The 20,300-nt window shown below is 44.6% G+C and overlaps 1 protein-coding gene across 2 annotated transcripts in view; it reads left to right on the plus strand.

The window, feature by feature from the left end:
• TBX15 (T-box transcription factor 15) overlaps positions 1–20,300 on the plus strand; it is a 103,011-nt gene that overhangs the window by 26,212 nt on the left and 56,499 nt on the right. Inside the window, exon 1 of one of the 2 annotated variants that reach the window (XM_032302933.1) lies at positions 17,707–18,095. The exons of the other annotated variant lie outside the window; for it this stretch is intronic. The gene's annotated coding sequence lies outside the window, so the exon portion shown is untranslated. Of the gene's footprint in view, positions 1–17,706; positions 18,096–20,300 lie in introns of those variants that run through there. 2 annotated transcript variants of the gene reach the window in all.

Consider the following 20,300-nt stretch of genomic DNA (forward strand, 5'->3'; position numbering starts at 1 on the left):
GCCGCCCCCACAGCCGATACCACTGCGACCTCCCTTCTTCTGCTCCTGCCTCTGCTGGGCCTGCTGCCTGCAGGTCTCTGGCTATCGCTACCCAGTGCCCATGACAGCAGCGGTAACAAATTGTTCCTCCCTCACACTGACAGGATGAGTTGGACCAAGCCCAGGATGATTAAATTGCACTTCAAGCCGCTGCTGTGTGGACCAGGCTTCGGTTCCAGCCGGCCCTCCCCCCTTCAGAGCGATGACTAGCAAACATTTGATTGAGTCAGAGTGGCCACTGGTCCCTGTTTCCTCATGCCTGCTCAGCTTTGGAACATGAAGGCCTGATCCTGAGGGAACACTAGCCTGCTTGGGGGGGACTGTGTCACGTCCTGTAAATTACAGCCCTGTGCTTCCTGCCCTGGCCTGTGTTCCCGAGGTCCTTCCCTTCATTCTCCAATTTGGGCTCCTGGTCACCCTGTGCTGCTGTACAAACTCTGTGCTTTTTGGACCCGGCTCCCTCTTTTGGGGGTCTTGGGAAGCTGGTAGCTGCCTATACCAAAACCTGGAGGAGCTCCGTCACTGAATCTGGTCACCCAAGTCAGTCACCTCTAAGGTTAGATGGGGGAACTGACTGGTGGCAAGTGCGGTGAGGAGCTACAGATGTTCTTGGCCTCTGATTTGCATTGTTGCTTCTGTCCAGTTGCAAGAATGTCCTGGGCTCCTGAAACCAGAGCTTCCTGGCGTGAATCAGATGGAACTCAGACTGTATGGAAGGTGGCAAGTTTTGCAGTGCAGGCCTACGGGGTGTACTTGGGCAGAAAGGCACGTCAGGCCCGTAAACAGCAAGAAGGAGAGGCCGCCAAGAGCAGAGGCAGAAATAGCGGAGGGGTCCCCTCATCCAGCCTCACTCAGACCCTCTAGCTCCTGCCAGATGCTCCGCTCCCTTGCTCTGCCTTCCTGCTTTCTCTTCTTTATTTTTCTTTCTCTCTCCAAGTTTTGTTTTGCTCCAGGGACTCCTCAGCTGGCCTGCAGGGCTGCAGTTGGCTTGATGATCTAGGAGTTGCTGGGTCTCCTTTTAGAGTGCAGGAGAGAGGCAGAGAAAGCTGGTCTCCTCCACGGAATTCTCCTCTCTGGGAAGCCACGGGAAACATGCCTCTCTGTTCTACCCTGAGGCAATATATTCCAGGTGTTTCTCCTACAAGGAGGAGAAATTGGCTCCTAACTCAAGTCTTAATCACAGTGTTTTTGGAAATGTTGAATTTGTTGCAGACACATGTGCTTATTCTGGTTTTGAAGTCAGAGTTCATCTCTTTCTCACTTGGGCTGGAGGTAGCTCTCGTGGCACCCTGAACTGAGTTCATTCTCTATTTGAGGATGATGAATTAGGAGCCTGGTGGAGGACTGACATGGTTCTGCAGAGCACAGCTCTGCCTTCTTCTAGTGCTCAGGGTGGCAGGGCAATTTTAGGAGATGGGTAAAACACACAGCAATCAAACAGGTACGGCCGCCACGGTAACTCCAGGGAGGGCTCAGCCCAGCTTGGCACCGACGGCGTGTGTTTTCCAGCTACAGAGACTGGAGCCCCTCCGGTGCTGACAGAGGTCAGGTTCTGGAAATATCAAGGACCATCATCTCTCAGGCACCAGCCCGAGACACCTCGTACATTTCATGTTCTGATGCAGGAGTGCACCTGGCAGACCACAGCTTTCTGCCTTCCGGCAGGGAGAGCTGATGGTCTCTCGCGCAGATGTCTATAAATACAGGCTCTCAGGCGCCTGAAAGCTTTCTGGCAGTGGGGCAGAGGGACTCCTTTCCAGCCCAGCACTCTGAGGTGGGAGGACTCAGTGAGATAAATACGGGAAGCCCCAGTCCCGCTCCTGGTGTGGACCCTTCCTTCATCTGCCCCACCTCCCCTCTCTTCTTCATCCCTACCTTCTCCCTCCAGGGAGGTTACCAGAACCTGCATTTACTTTCCCATTATGTGTATATGTCTGAGGGAAGATGACTGGGAGGATGTCTCTTCTCTGAGCGAGCCTCCCTGTTAAGCAGTATGAGTAATACCCGGCCACTAAGCCCTGTCTTCGACTCCCCCCGCCCCCAACCTGCCATTTCACTTACTGCTCCAACCTCTGTCTTGCCCCCCGCCCCACCCCTGCCCCGTGAAGAGACATCTGTTTAATATTTCCCTTCTTTGGAACCAGGCCATTGGAAAGCAGATGAGGCAGGGCTGGCCAGGTGGAATTGGCAGGGAGTTGGTGAGCACCTCAATATTGCCTAACAAGGCAAGACATTGGTAGAACACAGGCCAGGAACTGTGGGGATTTGGCTACTCTGCTGCGGGAGGGCAGGCTGCTGGCAATATGTGAGGATATTGTGAGCGAAACAGTGTTCAGCCCTAGACTGTGTTTCCCAGGGCAGGGCCAGTGCTCGGGTGAGGCAGTGCTTACCTCGCTATCAAGGTAAGTAATGTTTAAGTGCAATATTAAATCAATCAAGTTTAATGTGAAAAAATCCATGGTGAGCTAAATATCAAAATCTTGAAGTGACCGTAGTACCGGTCCTGTCTGTCTTAGTGAACTCGGGTTGCCACAACAAAGTGCAGACGGGGCGGCCTAAACGACAGACATTTATTTCCCTCAGTCTGGAAGGCTGAAGTCCAAGATCAAGGTCCAGCAGAGTCAGTTTCTGGTGACAGCTCTCTTCCTGGCTTGCAGTTGGCTGCCCTTTCCCTGTGTCTGCATATGGTGGAAATAGAGGGAGAGAGAGAGAGAGACAGAGCATGCATACCAGTGAGAGCGTGCACTCTGGTGTCCCTTCCTAAAAGGGCACTAATCCCATTATGGGGGCCCCATCCTCATGACCTCCTCTAGCTCTAATTATTTTTTCAAGTCCCCATTTCTAAATACCATCACATAGGGGGTTAAAGCATGAGCATACAAATTATAGGGGACACAAACATTCAGTCCATAACACTGTCTTTATTTAATATTTGGATATTTTGTTCATCACTGATTTTTGTGTTAATTTTTATTTTTAAAAAGATCGCATTAAAATATTGTGTATTTTGATTACAGAAGTTTTCGGTGCTACCTTCAATGTTGCCTTACTCACCTCATCCTTGTCCTGGCCCTGCTCTAGGGAAACTCCAACACCTGGGTCTGGGGAAGGGGCATTGTGTCAAGGCATCACCCTGAACTAAAGGCTGATCACTCATTGGATTGGTCCAGTGCTGACCAAATTCTTCATTTCCTTTTTCTTCCTTGATTACTGTCAAGGGTAGGGTTGCATTTTCAACACTTAATTATTTCTGTTGTTCCATAGGACTTTGCATTTCATCCAATACTGCAATAGTTAGTTAAATGTAATGTTCTGTAATCAAATCTAAATTTTAAAAAGATTTTATTTATTTATTTGAGAGAAAGACAGAGACAGAGCATGGTGGGGGGGGGCGTGCAGAGGGAAAAGGAGAAGCATATTGCCCAATGAGAAGGGAGCCCAATGCAGGACTGGATCCCAGGACACCAATCATGACCTGAACCAAAGGCAGAAGCTTAACCAACTGAGTCACCCACGGGCCCCAGTCAAATCTCATTTTAAAAATTTCTCATATGAATGGATATAGTCAGGAACCGGGGAACCCATTCTTGAATCCTCAGCTTTATTAGGCAAACTTCTGCTGTAACTTCCATAATTTTGGTGTGTCTGCAGAGTTAATCTAATTTTAAAGATTATAAGTGTATTTTTAGCTCTTGGATAATGTGATTTTTTTTCCAAAATCTTTTTTAAAGTTTCCCCAAATTAAATATTTTTTAAACTTTTGATTTTGACATAATATCAAATTTGCAGGAATGTTATAGGAACTATTCAAGGGATTACTGTCCATATACTCTTTACTCAGTTTCACTAATTGTTGATATTTTGCCTCATTTGTTTTCCCTTTCTCTTTGTGTATACATGCACACATATACGAACACACATAGATATGAGCAAACACATGTATGAACGCACACAATACGTATAAGCATAGACCTACACATACATGTACACACATATATATACATATGCATACATATAAATATATAATTGTTTTCTGAAACATTCCTTAGTAAATAGGAGACTTCATTCATTGATACAATCTGTTATACAACCCACAGTCCATATTCAGTTTTCACCATTGGTCCTAATGTTCATGACAGCTGTTCCTTTTCCCGGGATTTAAGATCTAACCCAACATCTTGCATCAACTTTGGTTGTCAAATTCCTTTAATGTCCTTTAATCTGGAATAGTTCCTCAGACTTGCCTTGTCTTTCTTGACCTTGTTAGTTTTTAAGGTCAAAGTTCCTTTGTAGCCTGTTCCTGAGTTTGGTTTGTCTGATGTCTTCTCATGTTTAGATTCAAGGTTATGCGTCTTTGGCTGGAATACCACAGAATGATGTATCCTCAGTTTACCATATTGAAAGCCCATGATAGTGGTTTATTCTAGTTTTGGGGATGCTCACTTCCTTTTTTTTTTTTTTGAGAAGACATCACCCAGCTGCTTTTTCCCCCTCTCCCACTTGTATTGAGATTTCATTGACATATAACATTGTGTAAATTTTAGGTGTACAATGTGATAATTTGATATATGACTATATTGTGGAATAATTGCCATGATAGGGTTGATTGTGCCATCTTGGTGATACTCCCTTTGGCTGCTTGGTTCAGGTAGTGCCAGACAGTTCTCTCTACCGTAAAGATAGTTTATTCTCTTTTGAATTAATAAATAATTTATAGAGAGTTATTTTGAGACTCTGTGTTTGGTTCCTAATCACACTTTCACCCATTTGTTTAGCACCCACTGATGAGTGTTTTCTATTTTTGCTTAGTTCAGAGTATTAAAAAACATTTTCTTGAGATTTCTTCTTTGATTTATATGTTGTTTGGAAGCATGTTGTTTACTTCCCAAGGATTTGGGGATTTTTCCAACTCTCTTTCAGTTATTGATTTTTAGTTTAGTTCCATTATGGTGTTCAAGCAGACACTGTGGGGGAAGGGGAGTATTCTGTAGTGTCCTGTGATTGGGGCACAGGTGAGCCTGTGCTCCTGGACCATGAACTTCATCAGTTCCTCTCGGGTTCCTCCTCCCCACCCCCCCAGCCCCCCCCGTGGTTGGGACAGGATGGCTGGAGGGGGACCAGAATTGTGACACTTCCCTTCCCCAGGTAGGTTAGACTCAGGAAAATAGTTTCTTCTGAGGGTGGGCCTTGTTGGGGAAAGAGTGTTGTGGTATATTTCAGAAAAATATATTTTTCTCCCTGGACTGCAAACATGAGGGGATTTTTCTTTGCTAGTTGCTATGAAGAGCTCCTGGCAGAGCTCCTGGAGGTAAAAGTCGCCCAAGTGTGAGAGTCCTCTAGGACCGAGGCCCCCTGGAGTTTCTAACTCTCATACTTGTTCTGGTCGAGCCTCTAGCAATTTGTCCATTATAGTCAGGTTTTCTGACCCTGACACATTCCTGCAGGGGTTTGTTCTCTTGGGTTTCTGTTCTAGTAAGTTAAGAGTCTCAGTATCTGCCTGTCCATCTCCAGTTCTGGGGGTGGGGCGGGGAGTGGTTTGCGCTGTGATCTCGTTTCTCTGACATATTCCAGGGGAATTGTTGACTTTTCAGTTTGCACAGATTTTTAGTTGCTGTTAGGGTGGAGTGATGACCTCTGAGCTCTTTATATGCTGGCCTGGAGACTGGAAGTCCATTGATGATTGTCTTTTTATCTCCATCCTTCCTTCTGCTTTTATTAGCTGGTCTTCTAGTACAAAGAAGAGCTATTCTTTTTTATTAGTGAGTTAAGTAAAATATTTGTGTATTTATGTATTTATTTATTTAAATGGACTCATGGACTCATAGGTTCCTATATGATTTAAAGGTTTATAACCTGTTCTTATTTATTTTGATACTCAGATCACTCTTGATTTGGCCAGTGGAAGTCTTTTCCAATTAGCCTTTGTATGCTTTGACGTGTTCCCATTTTTCTTTGAGCACTTTCTTACTCTCTGATGCAACATGATATTGCAGGCTTGTCTTGCACTTTTCCTGCTCCAACCCTAGAACAATATAATTAAATTTTAATACATCAACTACTTTATTTTTTGGAGATGATATTCTAGATGAAGATAGAGGTTGGATTCCATGTTATTTATTAGGTTCATTGTACTGCACACTATATTCTATGTGTGATGTCATCAGCATTTCCAATGAAAAGGTGTCATCTGTTAGTCTTCTTCTTTGACTCTATTGTTCTTCTTTGGTTTAGCATTCCAGGTCTGGGTATGATTTGCACAGGTACATTGATGTATCATTTTCATTTAGATAATTGTTTTATTTGGGTGTATTTGTTAAGAACTGCAATTAACCCCCCCCAGTTAACTCAATATATCTAGTGATGGTTGGTTCTATGATTAGTTCTTGTTGATTCTCTAGAGCATAAAATATGGTTCCTGCTTCCAAGTAGTTTATATTCTAGTTGGGAAGGCAAGAAGAGCCTCCATTAAGCCATGGCAAATGCCACAGGAAAGTGTATAAATCATCACTGTATTACATGGGTGCCAACAGTAAGTCTGCACTAACTCTTAATGGAAGCGGATGGAGAAGGCAGCAGGACCCCACAGCTCATATAGGACAGGAAGTCTTTGCAGACCTTGGATGAACTCTGCACATTTGCCTTGCCTAGAAAGATGAACTGTTTCATAGATGACCTTTTAAACCTGGGCTATGAATCTCAGTAGGACGCACATAGGGAAGAGTAGGCTGCTTTAACTGTCTTGGGTCTCACTGAATTTCCACGCAGAAGAATTCCTTTGAGCCTTGAGCAGGGTAATGGAGTTAAAGTAGGAGAGCATGACCTTATGACATTCTCTGCCTTTATTCACTCCTGATTGTTCTAGAGCTGGAAGCTCTGAGTTCTTGTGAGTGATGTTGCCAGACTTGCAGAAAGGATATTACCTAGCAGAAAAGCATGCCAAAGTTTTTTCCTGGCCCAATAATTGTATATCTCCATACTGCTTACACTCAAGGTTGTAAACGCCTTGGGGACAGGAGCTCTGCATTGTTCGTATTGGCATCTCCTATTGTATGTGGATAGGAGTTATTCCTGCATTGATTGTTTTTCTGAAACAACTGCAACTACTTTATGATGTGTGACATGGGAGATACAGTGATGAGATTTGTTGAATTGTGCAAATTTATAGTTTGTGTGTGTGTGTGTGTGTGTGTGTGTGTGTATATGTTAGCTTAAACTTGTGGCCCTGGAGTGGCTCTAGACGTTCTTTTATAGAAGCAAAATCACTATAGCAATTCCAGACTTCACTTTTCCTAAACATTTTTTTTTTTCTTAACCACATTGTTCCTTTTTTTTTTTTTTAAAGATTTTTTTTATTTATTTGATAGAAGATACAGCAAGAGAGGAAAAACAAACAGGGGGAGTGGGAGAGGGAAAAGCAGTCTTCCCACTGAGCAGGAAGCCCTAAGTGGGCCTCAATCCCAGGACCCTGGGATCTTGACCTGAGCCAAAGGCAGTCACTTAATGACTGAGCCACACATTGTTCCTTATTTAAAAAGCAGATGGCCTTTTAAAAGAAAGGGGTACCTGTATAATGAAAAGTCTCTTTTAAATAAAAATAGAACTATGACCTCGATGATCGTTAGCATTGAACTCTAGGCAAACCTAAAGCAAGAGAGGCCTTCCTGGCAATCCTCAGATGAAAACATGTAAGTGACTTCTCTGCTGCCCATGAAGATGGCTCCTGGAGAGATGGTTTACATTCTTTATGCTCCCTTCTTGAGCCATATTCTTGGGCCCAGTGAAGCCTGAAGCTTGGCATCTCATAATTCTTCCAGCCAGGAGATGCTTGGGATTCTGCCCCCTAAATGGTAGGGGTAGGTTCTGGTAGAATTCCAGGGCTCTACTGGATACGGACTGATCACCTCATGCAGCCCTCACAGCTGGGATGCCCGTGTACACCAACTTTGGAAACCAGCAGTTGAATTAAGGAAATCCCCCAACTTGAAATGAATATCAGCTTGAGTTATTAAGCCCAGAAATACTTCCTGTCTTTGAGATTTGCTGGTAGGCCATGCTTGCCTTAAGTTAAAAGGGTCAGGTTTTCCCGTAAGCACTTGAGCTTGAGCTCTCTTGCTATTTTGGGTAATCACCTCTCCACACACATATGCTTAATCAGGAGCGGGAGCAGAGGGAGTTTCGTCGACTTTGTCCTGGGCTGCATTAGGAACCCTTCCTTGGCCAAGTGAGTACTCTTGATGAGTTCGCCCCCTTCTGTGATCATGTTGTAGGGCTTTTGATTAGACATTGTTGTATGTAATCCAGCCCCATGTTAACAGGCATTCCTCCAAGTGACGACAAGATCTGGCCTGCAGTGGATGATGGCTCTCCCCTGGGATCTCCTGGGGACAGGCTGGTGCTTTTAGAACTGCCGTGCGCCTTGATCTTAATTTATCTGTTGTATTCAATGTCATTGGAAGCCAGGAAAAGGCCAAATAGCTGACCTCTGTTCCAAGGCTGTGATATTGCACCCACTCCAAGCTTCCTTTGATCCCGGCTTTGGCAAGCCAAGTAGGGGAACTTCTTGGTCCCTGAAGGTTCATCTGACTTTGTCCATTTGTGACATTTAGTCATCAAATTACAGTTTGATGTGGTGGCAGGTTGGAGAAAAAGAAGGCTTTGACAGTCTACTAGAAAGTAGCTGATCAGATTGAGGCTTTTTCAGGTGTCCACAGGAAGATTAGTATTCCCCCCAGTCATCACCTGGCTGTCATGTGACATGAGGGATAGGACACTAGGCTTTTTTGGGCTTCCTGGTTTGAGACTTGGAAAGGTAGGCAAAGCCATTATACACATCCCACAGTGTTGATGTTAGGACTACTCCCACTCCAAATACAGACCATTCCTTGGCCTTTTTAGAGTGTTTACTTAGAGTGAATCCAAATTTGCTGAAATAATGTCTACCTTTGTAGGGGGCAGGAAAATAGACCCCATGTTTTATTGAAAAAATTTCATGGAGAGAATTGATGACTTACTTGAGCATGAAGGTCAATAAATTGGAAAGAAAAAAAGAAAGAAAAACTTGAAACAGCCTTGTGTGTAAGGTATTAGTGCTGAGTTAGGAAGACATGAGTTTCAGACAATTCCCATATGTGTAACTTCATACATATTATGGGCACACGGCTTTGCTCATGCATCTTCTGTTACCATCCGAAGTCTTATTGTGGGAACCGTGAAATAGTGAAACTGCATTTTAAAATGTGTTTTATAATTAGAAGCAGTGGCCTTGATGAATTTTGTCACAAAAATCAAGTGTTCAAGAGAACACTCTCAGTCTTAAAGAGAATAGTCCGGAAAATAGTCACTAGCTATGTGGAAAAATGTCAGGACTGGGTCTATATACTTTAAAAACAACAACAACAAAGGAATGCCTCCCTTTCTCCCAGCCTCCTTTTGGGGCTGCTTTCTCTGTTTCTCTGCTGCTCTAAGATGCTTGAGCTGAGGGTGGATGGAAGTGGCTGGGAAATATACCATTCCTTAAAGTGCTCAGAGTCTTTTCCTGGTGGTGTCCTGTGCTTGGTACTCTGAAACAAAGAATTTCAGGTAAAAGAAGTCCTTGATTTCTGGGATTTTTTTTTTTTTTTTTTTTTTTGGTGGGCTCTAGGGCAAGAAAAAAGTCTTTGTCAGCCTTCTCAGAGCCAAACAGTAACTGTGGTTCTGTCTGTGGAGCCTCCTGTGGCTAGCCCAGCTGGGAAGGTCAGCCATTCTTCACGTGGGCACCCAGGATGGGCATTTGTAGGTGTTCAGAGCTACGTTAGGCCAGGCAGCCAGGGAGGCAGAGGTATTCAACACCTGGAACTGCTGGTTGGCTCCAGGATTGTAACAAGGCTTATAAAAGGGAGTGCTGAACAAGGTTGTCTCTTCATAAGGGTCCATCTGAGACCTGAGAGTCTTGGTTTCAGCCTGAGGACCTGGTTAGTTTTAAACACAGAGAAACTTGCTCCTTGTAGTACACTTACATCATCTGAAGGCACTGCTCGAGAGTCCCGTTCAGATTTCCGACACTGCTGGGGATGGGGCCCTCTCGCATGTGCGGCAGGGATGGCACAGAACAGAGAACCCTGTAGGGGCTGTAGGTCTGGTGAAGCGTCAAGGCCCACGTAGGGATAGGAAGCATTGGCATCAAGCTGGTAAACTTTGGAGTGTGTGGTGGGAACTGGTAGTGATGGGAGCAGAAAGCAGTTTTGGTCTAGGCCAGTGGTGACCTTCAGGCTCCCCACTGGGATCAGGAACAATGGGGTGTTGCAACCAAGGCCATGAGGCAGAGCAGAGAATTGTACCTGCGTGGCCATAGGTGAACTTTAATGACCGCCAAGGAGGGCTCAAGGGCCATTTGGAGACCCTGCCAGCCAAAGTGGGAGGACCAGGCCTGGGATTCCACAGATTTGCTCCAGGCTCAGAGCCAATGATTAGTATTATCATTACTCAAGACCTCCCTGATTCTTATTCTGAGGTACTGAATGTGAGCACTGTGGGGGACTCTAGTCAATGTTGGGGTCTACGAAGAATGTAGAACACCAAGTCAGGCAGGGACAGTATCACCTACCGTGGAGACATAAACTCCCTCCCCATGCTTTTGTTATCCTCTGACAGCTGGAATTTGGACATTTCTAGCCTTTGAGCAAGGAGATTCATTTCTCTACCATCAAGGAAACTTATTCCAAACTAGGTCTTTTATGACATTAGGGATGTAGTTCTTTTTTTTTTTTTTTCCTCCCCTAGTCATTTGCTTTCTGGAATATTCCATCCTTATTGTACATAGCTAGATGACATCTGAACAGTGTAATGATTTTTTATCTGTTCTTAAAAATTTACATTGGTTGTAGTGTGAACATGGCTCATGGGTGCTACTTTTTTGGGTGGCATAAATGCTAGCACTCATTCAGAGTGCCCCTGTGACATGCTTGGCTTTCCTGTTTTGACTGCCTCCTTTGGCAGAGACCCAAAGTCACACATGCTGAGGCTGAGAATGACCTGCCTGGTCCTCCAATGAGAAATAGGGAGCACACCATGCTTTCATGCCAGCAAGCCATGAGAAATTGAGGCTGTTCGTTCTTACTCTTTTTGATAATAGTGAACTCTCTGTGGTCTCCTGATTAATGCTTACCTCTCGGAGGATGAAGGGCAGGCTCAGAGTCACCAAGATATGAGTATCAGTCTTTTTTTTTTTTTTTTTAAAGATTTTATTTATTTATTTGACAGACAGAGATCACAAGTAGGCAGAGAGGCAGGCAGAGAGAGAGAGAGGAGGAAGCAGGTTCTCCGCGGAGCAGACAGCCCGATGCGGGGCTCGATCCCAGTACCCTGGGATCATGACCTGAGCCGAAGGCAGAGGCTTTAACCCACTGAGCCACCCAGGCGCCCCTGAGTATCAGTCTTTAAAAAAAAACAAAACAATTAAAAAAAAAACAAAACTGAAAATGCCACAAAACAGCAGCAGCAAAAGCATAGCAGATGTCGGGTAGCTCAGGCCTGTGCCACTTTAGACAGGCTTCTCTGGGAAGGCCTTGGGCCAGGTGCTCTTTGTGGAGTTTGCTCTGAAGGGAGGTATTAGTGACCAACACAGCAGGTGGCAGATTCTTCAATGGTCCAACACGGCTCTGGCCTTCTTAAAAACGAGACCACATCATGTAGGCCCCAAGGATACATGCAGAGGGAGGTTCTCTTCTTGCTGGTGGGTCTTGGCTCTGCATTAGACAGCTTCTCCTTGGGTCCATAGTCCTCAATCCTTCTTTGTCGCCGCCTCCCCGTGGAGAACACGTTAGGTGTGGCCTTGCCCGAGGAGGCTGTCCGGGAATCTGGCCTTCACCAGCCGCGTATGCCGCACCCCCAAAGCTGCGTGACTGTTACAGCTGCTTTATGTTTCTGTCCTGGAAGAGCAGCCCTTAATTTTTTTTTTTTTTTTGGAAGTTGTGCCACTTTTTCCTTCAGCCTCCATACCCACCTCTGCCAGTTGTGCCCTTTGGCCAGAATGTGCCAAATTAAAAGTTAAGAATTTTATTGTGTACTCACGCTAAGGGATGGTTTTTCAAGCCAGCTATTAGGATGTTATCTCCTATCTGTATATTTTAAATGCAAATGTATGTCAAGAGCCACAGAACAGAATAGTGGAAATTAGGACTGTTTTAGAGAATCTGGGCTGGGGGGTTACTGCAACCACAGGGCTAGAGAAGAAGTTCAAGATCATTTTTGCCTCGAGGTTGTTTGGAGATTTTGTGAAACTCACTGAGAAAGGCCTGAACTGTTTCAGTTTAAAGCACCTGTGTTTTCCTTCTGTGTGCTCCTAATGCTCCTGGCAGTCTAGACCACCTTGCCGCATTGAATCAGTACAGCCTGAGAGGCAGAATATGTAGCAGCTGCTTCTGTTACCCTCGGCCTCAAAGGCTGAGGCTAAGGACCTCACTGCTAGGTGCCTGCCAAGGCCTTTGGCTTTCTTGAATGACTTGATCACCCACTGATGTTTCAAGGCTGGGTGCTCCCCAGCTGGAGCTCTGAAAATGCTTGCATGGCATCCCTAGAGAAGGAAACTAACTTGAAAGAAACTCTCACAAAGTAAATCACCAGGACCGGATGGTTTTCATCCAAGAGCTGGGGAAGGAAATGAAGTGTGAAATAGCACAGATACTGATGAAGACATTAGTTCTCCATTAAAACCACAACTGTGTCAGAGCAGAGGAACTTTGCTAACATGATGACCTTATTGCTAGAGGATAGAGATTAGTGGCCTATCTGCTGCCTCCAGAAGACCTGGTCTACTTGGAAAGAATGGCACAAAATATGAACAATAGCACGATAGCCTTTATTCCCCTAAAGCAGGTAAGAGGGACAGTGTGCTGATTCATGTGTGATAGCATTTTAGTAGAAGCCTTGGAATAAATATAATAGTGAGTATGTCACACATAGGCTGCTGTCCCCTATTTCTGTGCCCTTGGCACACATCACTCATCAATCTGGTGCTCTTCCCTTTGAACCTGGAGTCTCACGCTCCTCAGTTCTGTGCTCCTGACTGCCACCATCAAATGACCACAGTTGACATATGTGTTAAAACCCATTTTCCCTCCTTCCTTAAGGATATGTATTTTTTTTTTCATGGACCACATGGTTCATAATTAAATTATAAAAAATGACAAGAAGGAAGACTTTCACAGGTAGTTTAGTTTAAGAACAGGACAAGAAACATATCACATGCTTTCTTCTAAAGGCTGAGTTAGCAGAACATCCATCTCCACAAATAGTTTTGCGAGAACTGAATCCAGATGCGTAATCCCAGCTCAAATCTCAGTAGGGTCTTTCCGGAGAGAAGAGATGTCACTTCCTCTTTGGCAACAAGCAGCAGGCTCCAGAAAGTTCTTTTGAGGAATGAGAATCAATAGCAGCATCCTTCCTTAGGTATTTCCTCGCAGAGTTTGTAAACGTTGTTGAATCCAGCCATAATAGCAAGTCGTTAGAGCAAAGAAGTGAGGTATGCTTTGAGAGAAGAGCTACACTGAAGTCCAGAGAGAAGAGAGACAGGAATGTTAGACTTTGAAAAAGCTCAGTAACTTTACAGAATACTTGGAGTTTTGCTGGGACTGGCCTTCATTTCCCACTAAGGGAGCAGAAGGCCAGTTCTGCTGCAGGTCTGGGAATCCCATGGGCCTATCCACAAAACATTTTGTCATTGGAATGAACAAAGCCTCCTGTCACTGATAATGACAAAGTGATTCGGCTATAATAACTGTCTACAGCCTAGTTATCTCCATATAAAGGGGTCCGTGATGGAGCAGATCTCCTAGAGTGTGTAATGTGATCTGATCATTTAAAGAAAACTACCTGTGTGCTGTGTTAGGTAGGGGACGGGCTGTTTTCCTTGATCGGTGAAGAGACACTGTATGCTTTGATTAACAGACAATCAGAATATAGTAAAGTGCCTACATAGCATGGAGAGCCCCTAACTCTACCGTGATCTCTCATTGATAGTTCAAGAACTTGTCATGCTGTGAGGTTATCACAGGGGCGATGGCCCGGTGTTGGAGCTCAGGGGCCACAGTGGCAATGATGTGATGGGATCCACTGGACAGCAGACATGGGCACTAGTCCCCACCCCGCCATTAGGGACCCAGGCACCTTGCTCAGATCTAGCAGAATCCTAGGTCATGGGATGAGATGCTGGGGAGGTCATTTTGTCTAGATCTCTGCCTCAAGGAGCTAGGGATTCTCATCAAGTCTGTTTTCAGGAAGTAGTTGCTTAGCAAGAGTAAGTCAAGTGCATAACGTGTGGGAGCCAGGGGGAGTGAGAGGAGACAGTGCAGGCTCCCAGGCAGCAGACCTCACGTCACATTTTGCTTTTGCTTCGGAGCCTCAGTTTCCCATTTTTAATGGGTGTGGACACATCAATGAGGGTTTACCACGGTCTTTCAAGCACAGGGAGAATTCTCTGCAGGTTAAATGATGAAATGTGGTGCTGATGACCTAGATTTCGAAGGCACATTGTAGTTGATAAAGTGCTTTCATCTGCATGATTTCATCCTGCTGAGGACTCATCAAGTGGGATAAGCAGTGGGATTCCTTATCCACTTTCTACAGATGCCTCAGCTGACACTCAGTGGGACACAGTGGCTTCCTTAAGGTCATACCAAGGTCAGAACCAGGGCTCCAACTCCCGCCTTCTGGTCTGAATCCAGGGTTCCCTTTCACCACAGAATGACAGATAATGGAGAGTTTACTCTATTTATCATTCACTTTTGTGACAGCGGAGTCTTCCGCGTCACAGCATGGTAAAAATAGACTCTGAGGGCAAGAGGGTTCTCAGTAGCAAACAAACTGAGCTCACCAAAATGTTCTCGTGGGCAGGCTCAGTTGCTGTGGCCTTTAGGAAAGCCTTGGCAGGCCTGCAGCAGGCAATGTCACCTACTCACTGTGCCCAGTCTTCCCTGAGGAGCTGCCTCCTGCAGGGACTGCCCTAGAGGGCACAGGGTGGGGGTTGGGGGTGGGGGTGGGGGGCAGAGATTGGGAGAAGGGTTTCTTCTTCTTCTTTTTTTTTTTTTAAAGATTTATTTATTTTTTATTTTTTTAAAGATTTTATTTATTTATTTGACAGAGAGAGATCACAAGTAGGTAGAGAGGCAGGCAGAGAGAGAGAAGGAAGCAGGCTCCCTGCTGAGCAGAGAGCCCAATGCGGGACTCGATCCCAGGACCCTGAGATCATGACCTGAGCCGAAGGCAGCGGCTTAAGCCACTGAGCCACCCAGGCGCCCCAGAAGGGTTTCTTCTAAGGCATGGGAGCCACTGACCTGGAGCCCATATCTGGTGAGGGATGACTGTGTGTCCCACAGTAGCAAACTTACTGTGGTTTTAGCACACAGAAGGAGAAATGGCCTGGTGAGCCTGGGCCTCCTTTGCCAACTGAGGATTTTCTGAGGGGCAGAGGGAAGGAGAGCGGGGGGGTATGAATGAGTCAAAGCAGCAAGGCTGAAGAAAAAGTCCCATTTCTTTCACTTAAAGATAATTTTTAATTCCTTCTATCTTCCCAAATGATTCAAAAAAAAAACACATTTATACATACATGTATATGTGGTTAAAATGCAGATAAATAAGAAATAAGGAACCAGACAGAGAAAGTTTAACACTCACAGGGAAACACAACCACTTTGTCTTTGTGAGGGAGACAAAGAACTTGTTTTTGTGAAGATGCCCTGCTGGTATTCTGAGTCGTATTTTAAATATTTCTCCTGAAAATATCTGGTGAAGGGGAAATGCTTTACATTACAGCAGAAGAACTTAAAAATTAGACATTTTCCCCACTTGGAGAAAACCTCTCAAACCAGTGGTCCTCATCCTTTTAAAGTCATGGATTGCTTTGAGAATCCCATAAATACCATACATTCTCTTCCCAGAGAAATGCAAGTTCTTACAAATTTAACCTATGACTTTAGGTCATATGAAACCCCAAAGCCCTTCCACTGACATTAGGTTAATAGCCTCTTCCTTGAAAAAATTAGAAATTAATATTTTACAAAACAATTTTTCCTTTATAAAAAGATTCACTGCATGCAACTGAGATGGTTATAATTAAAATGTATGTATACATACAACTAGTGTCACACAAAATATTCTGATTTCTGTGAAGTTATACTGTGAAGTAGTCTATAACATTTGTATTTTCCATCTGTAGTCATTGTGCATTCATATATGCATATATGTGAAGCATAGAACTTACTTAAAAATACGTATACATATATTTATATATATAAAATGTATACACATACGCACACACACACACACACACACACACACACACACATATATTTTTAAGTAAGCTCTATGCTCAACATGGGGCTTGAACTCATGACCCTGAGATTAAGAGTCACATGCTCCACTGACTGAGCCAGCCAGGTGACCTCACATTCACTTGTAATTTTATCTCATTTTTTATGAATTCTTTTAAAGATGGTGCATAGTGTGTACTCCATTGTAATTTTTATCTGATAACATGTGATATTTGGTATAATAAGGAAAATCTGCCTTCACTGTTAAATCAGTTTTGATTACACATAGAATATGGTATATAAAGTAATATTTTAATAGGTACAACAGCCCAAATGTCATCAATGAGATCTCATCATTCAGACTTGTGAATTCTGGGAAAAAATTACTTCCACATGTTCCTAAAACTACTTAAGATTTTTGACTGGTTGGTGGTCTGTTGATTCTAAATATCTGACCTGTCAAAAACTGCCATCTTTAAACTCCAGTGATGCAAAGAGGCTCAGAATTAGCCAGGGCTGAATTTATTACAGAACAAAGGGAGGTGATGATTAACATACCCATCTGAGCAGTAGAGGGGAAAATAATCCTTGAATGGATTAGATGCTATGATCCCAAAACCACGTTCTCTGAGTGTTGGGTCCTTGCCCAGAAATGGGGAGAGGCCAAACACTGATGCCTTTTAAATGACAGGGTATCTCCATGGGACTCTAGTCAGGGACACTGGTGCAGAGGGTTGAGGGTCAATGAGAAAAAAGCCTTTCTTTCTCCAGTGCTCCATGTGCAGTAACCCTCCATGTGCAGTAACCCTCAAAACTGTCAGCCAACCCAATTAGTGTTACTCAATTATCAGTCTGCCTGTCTGGGTGGAGATTACATTCAAGTGTAAATAAAAAAAGGTATTTTTTTTTTCTTTTTTTAACCAGTAACTGGGAATAACTTCCAATTTTTTTTTTTTTTTTTGACTCCAGTAGGCTACTTTCAAGATGGGCATAGAGGCTGCCAAGAAGATAACGTGAATTATTATGTACTGTCCCCCAAGAAGTTAAGAGTCCTAGGCAGTCTCTCCCTGTTCACTGGCAACATCTGGTAGATTCTCTGCATCCCCAGGGTATAATTCTAGGGAAGTGTATGTTTGTAAGAATAGTCCATGGACAGACCACTAAACCTATTTTCTGACAGATTTTCCCACAATTCTCTTTCCTGTAACACGTCTTACAAGCTTTATAAAAAGGCTGGATTTTACAACAGGGTGAAATGGTAGCATTGACAGAGATTGAGTCTCTGAGAAGGGCCTCCAGCAGATGGGGACCCTCATGAGAAGGAAACAGACCATTTGGAAAGTCCTTTTGACCCTCATCCTCTGGAGGGAATCCCAAGCCCAGGTGCTCAGGAAATCTCCTGTCACTCTGAGATGGGCTGGAACACAGTGCCATGCCCCAGGCTTCTAAATACAGTTCAGGCTGGGTCATCATGACATGCCGAGCTGGCACCACGATGGGGATTGAGTGGGAACTGTGACAGTGCTTAAATGCCACGGCCCTGGGGCTCCAAGTCTTCCTGGGCTGGGACAGGGAGAGGGAGTGAAGAGCCTTATGGGGAGGAGGGTGAGAGCAGCTTTGGCAAGGAAATCCTGCTACCTCAGTGACAGCACCGCTCCTTCGGAGAGCAGCAGACACCCGGCAGCCACACACCAGCTATTTTAGAAGCTGTCCGTGTCTGAATTGCTGACACACTTGGAGGACACTGTCTCTTCCAGAGTCATTCTGATCAAGGTAGGTAGGCCTGGGGGAAAGCAGAGGCATGCTGGAGCCAAGGTGTTGGTGGAAGAATGAGTGGAGTTAAGTGATCCCCGCAGAATTACTCAGGGAGGCAGGAGTGGAATTGGGAATAATGTGTTGACATTGGGATTCCCAAATCAGCCTTCCAAGTCAGCCTTCATGTAGAGGACAGTGTTAGGCAAGCCCTTACCTTACCCCACCCTCTTCTTTGCCATGACCAAAAATTTGCTCTACAATGAGCATCCTTTGACAACTCATTCCTTTCTGGGGAGGGCCTTAGAAGGAAGAAAGAAGACCGGAGAAGACAGGAGGGGGGTATTTCTGGAGGGTTCTGGAGCCCTGGGATGTGAGTACGGAATTCCAAGTTTGGTAAGCATCTCCGGCTGAGGGTCAGTGAATTGTAAATATAAAGCCACTGCCACAAACATGATTAATCCAAGGTGTGCATTTCACTCTCAGCCTTGCCTTATACCCCCAGCTGGATTCTTTTCCCTTGTCAAAGCGTTTGGCTTTAGGATTTCCGAAGGAAGTGTGGCACAGTGGATGGGTTCAGGCTTCAGACCAAGACCGGGGTCCTTTGTTTCTCTCTGGTACTTCTGGGTGGGTGGCACTGGGCAGGTTACCTTGGCTAAGTCTCCCTGATAGGGTTAGAGTGCACAGCTTTCAGACCTTATCCCTATGCTCCCTGGGAGACTCCCTTGAGCTCTAGATCTTTCCTGCCACCTCAGTGTGATTGTAGGGTCAATCACATTTGCCATTATCAAAGGGTGAGCCAGAGGGTGAGTGATGTTGATTTGGAGCAGGGGATGCTATGGCCCCCCAGCTCTTTCATGTGTCGCCCTTTCTCATGGAACAGTGCCCTTGGACTGCATCTCCAGCCAAGGTTGACAGAAGTCAAGGTTCGACTTTTTTTCCCCAGCCCCATTTCCTTACTGAAGGTCCAGCATACATCTTTCCCCAGTGATATTCCCTGTTGTCTCTTCTTTTACATCCTAGTCATTTTCGTTCTCAATAGCATGGCTAGGTCTAATAGCATGGCAAGGTCTATGGCATGCTATTTTACCAGGGGAACATCAAGTAGGCAGACCCACACAAAAGGAGGGTTTCTTAGCTGACATTTTCACTATTTCTTTGCTTTCCTTCCTTCTGCCTTTCCACCGTTTCTTCTAACACCATTCAATTTTGATGGTTTCTGCTCTAGGCCCTGAATTATTTTCTCACCATGGGATCTACATTTTACATTTTCTTTATTAGGATTTGATTTTCTCTATTTGAAAGAACACAAACCTTTTTTCTCTCTCTCAGATATGGACAGGATCTCTCAGATATTGGGGAAGGATCTAACCCTTGTGGTCCCTCCCCTTTCCACATGATAGAAGGAACTAACATTTAAATATACTCCTGCTGTGTGCCAGGGGCTTTACTGAGAGTTATTGGCATCTCTATTTTAGATGAGGAAATTGGCTTAGAAAGGTTATGTTGATTGCTCAAAGTCATACATCTGGGTCTGTGTGATTCTAGAGGACTGTGCTTTATCCCCTTCCTGGCTGCATCTCTGGAAACCCGGCTTTACTGCAGACAGCACAGACCCTAGCTGAATGGGGGTGTGGAGGGGGCAGAAGTCATTGTGTTCCTAAAAACGGGTCACCCTGTTTCTGAAGGAGAGGGCTTGTGTGCCACCTTACTTCTCCCTCAGCATCACTAGCTCTAACACTTGAAGGCCTTACTCTTTTCCCCATTTTTATCTTCATGACCTCTGGCACCTTCTCTTGTTAAGTTGCTATGGAGGAGAGTTAGTATCTGAGAATTTTCCAGATGCTTGGCTGCGAGTGCTACTCACAGAAGTGACTGAATTCACTGAACTCGATTGAAGCCTATGAAAAACTTGAGGTGAGACCTTGCCAATCAGCTTAACACAACCCACAGTCATTGAAGGAAAAATAGGTGGGATGCCAATAATTTAGGTTATATATGGAGGTGACCCCATTGAGATTTCATTGGGAACATGGCATTCAATGAAGATCCTCATTACCACAGGTACATTGGTCTCTGGAAGATCAGAAGATGAATAGCATGCAAGTCTCTTCATCTGGCTTCAGTCTACACTTCCCAGCTCTTTGGTCATATCTCTTCTCTTGCCTTGCTAAACATACAGCATTTCATTCATTCATTTATTCAACAAAATCAACATTCTGTCAA

This window comes from Mustela erminea, chromosome 10, assembly GCF_009829155.1.
Source record: "Mustela erminea isolate mMusErm1 chromosome 10, mMusErm1.Pri, whole genome shotgun sequence".
NCBI lineage: Eukaryota > Metazoa > Chordata > Mammalia > Carnivora > Mustelidae > Mustela > Mustela erminea.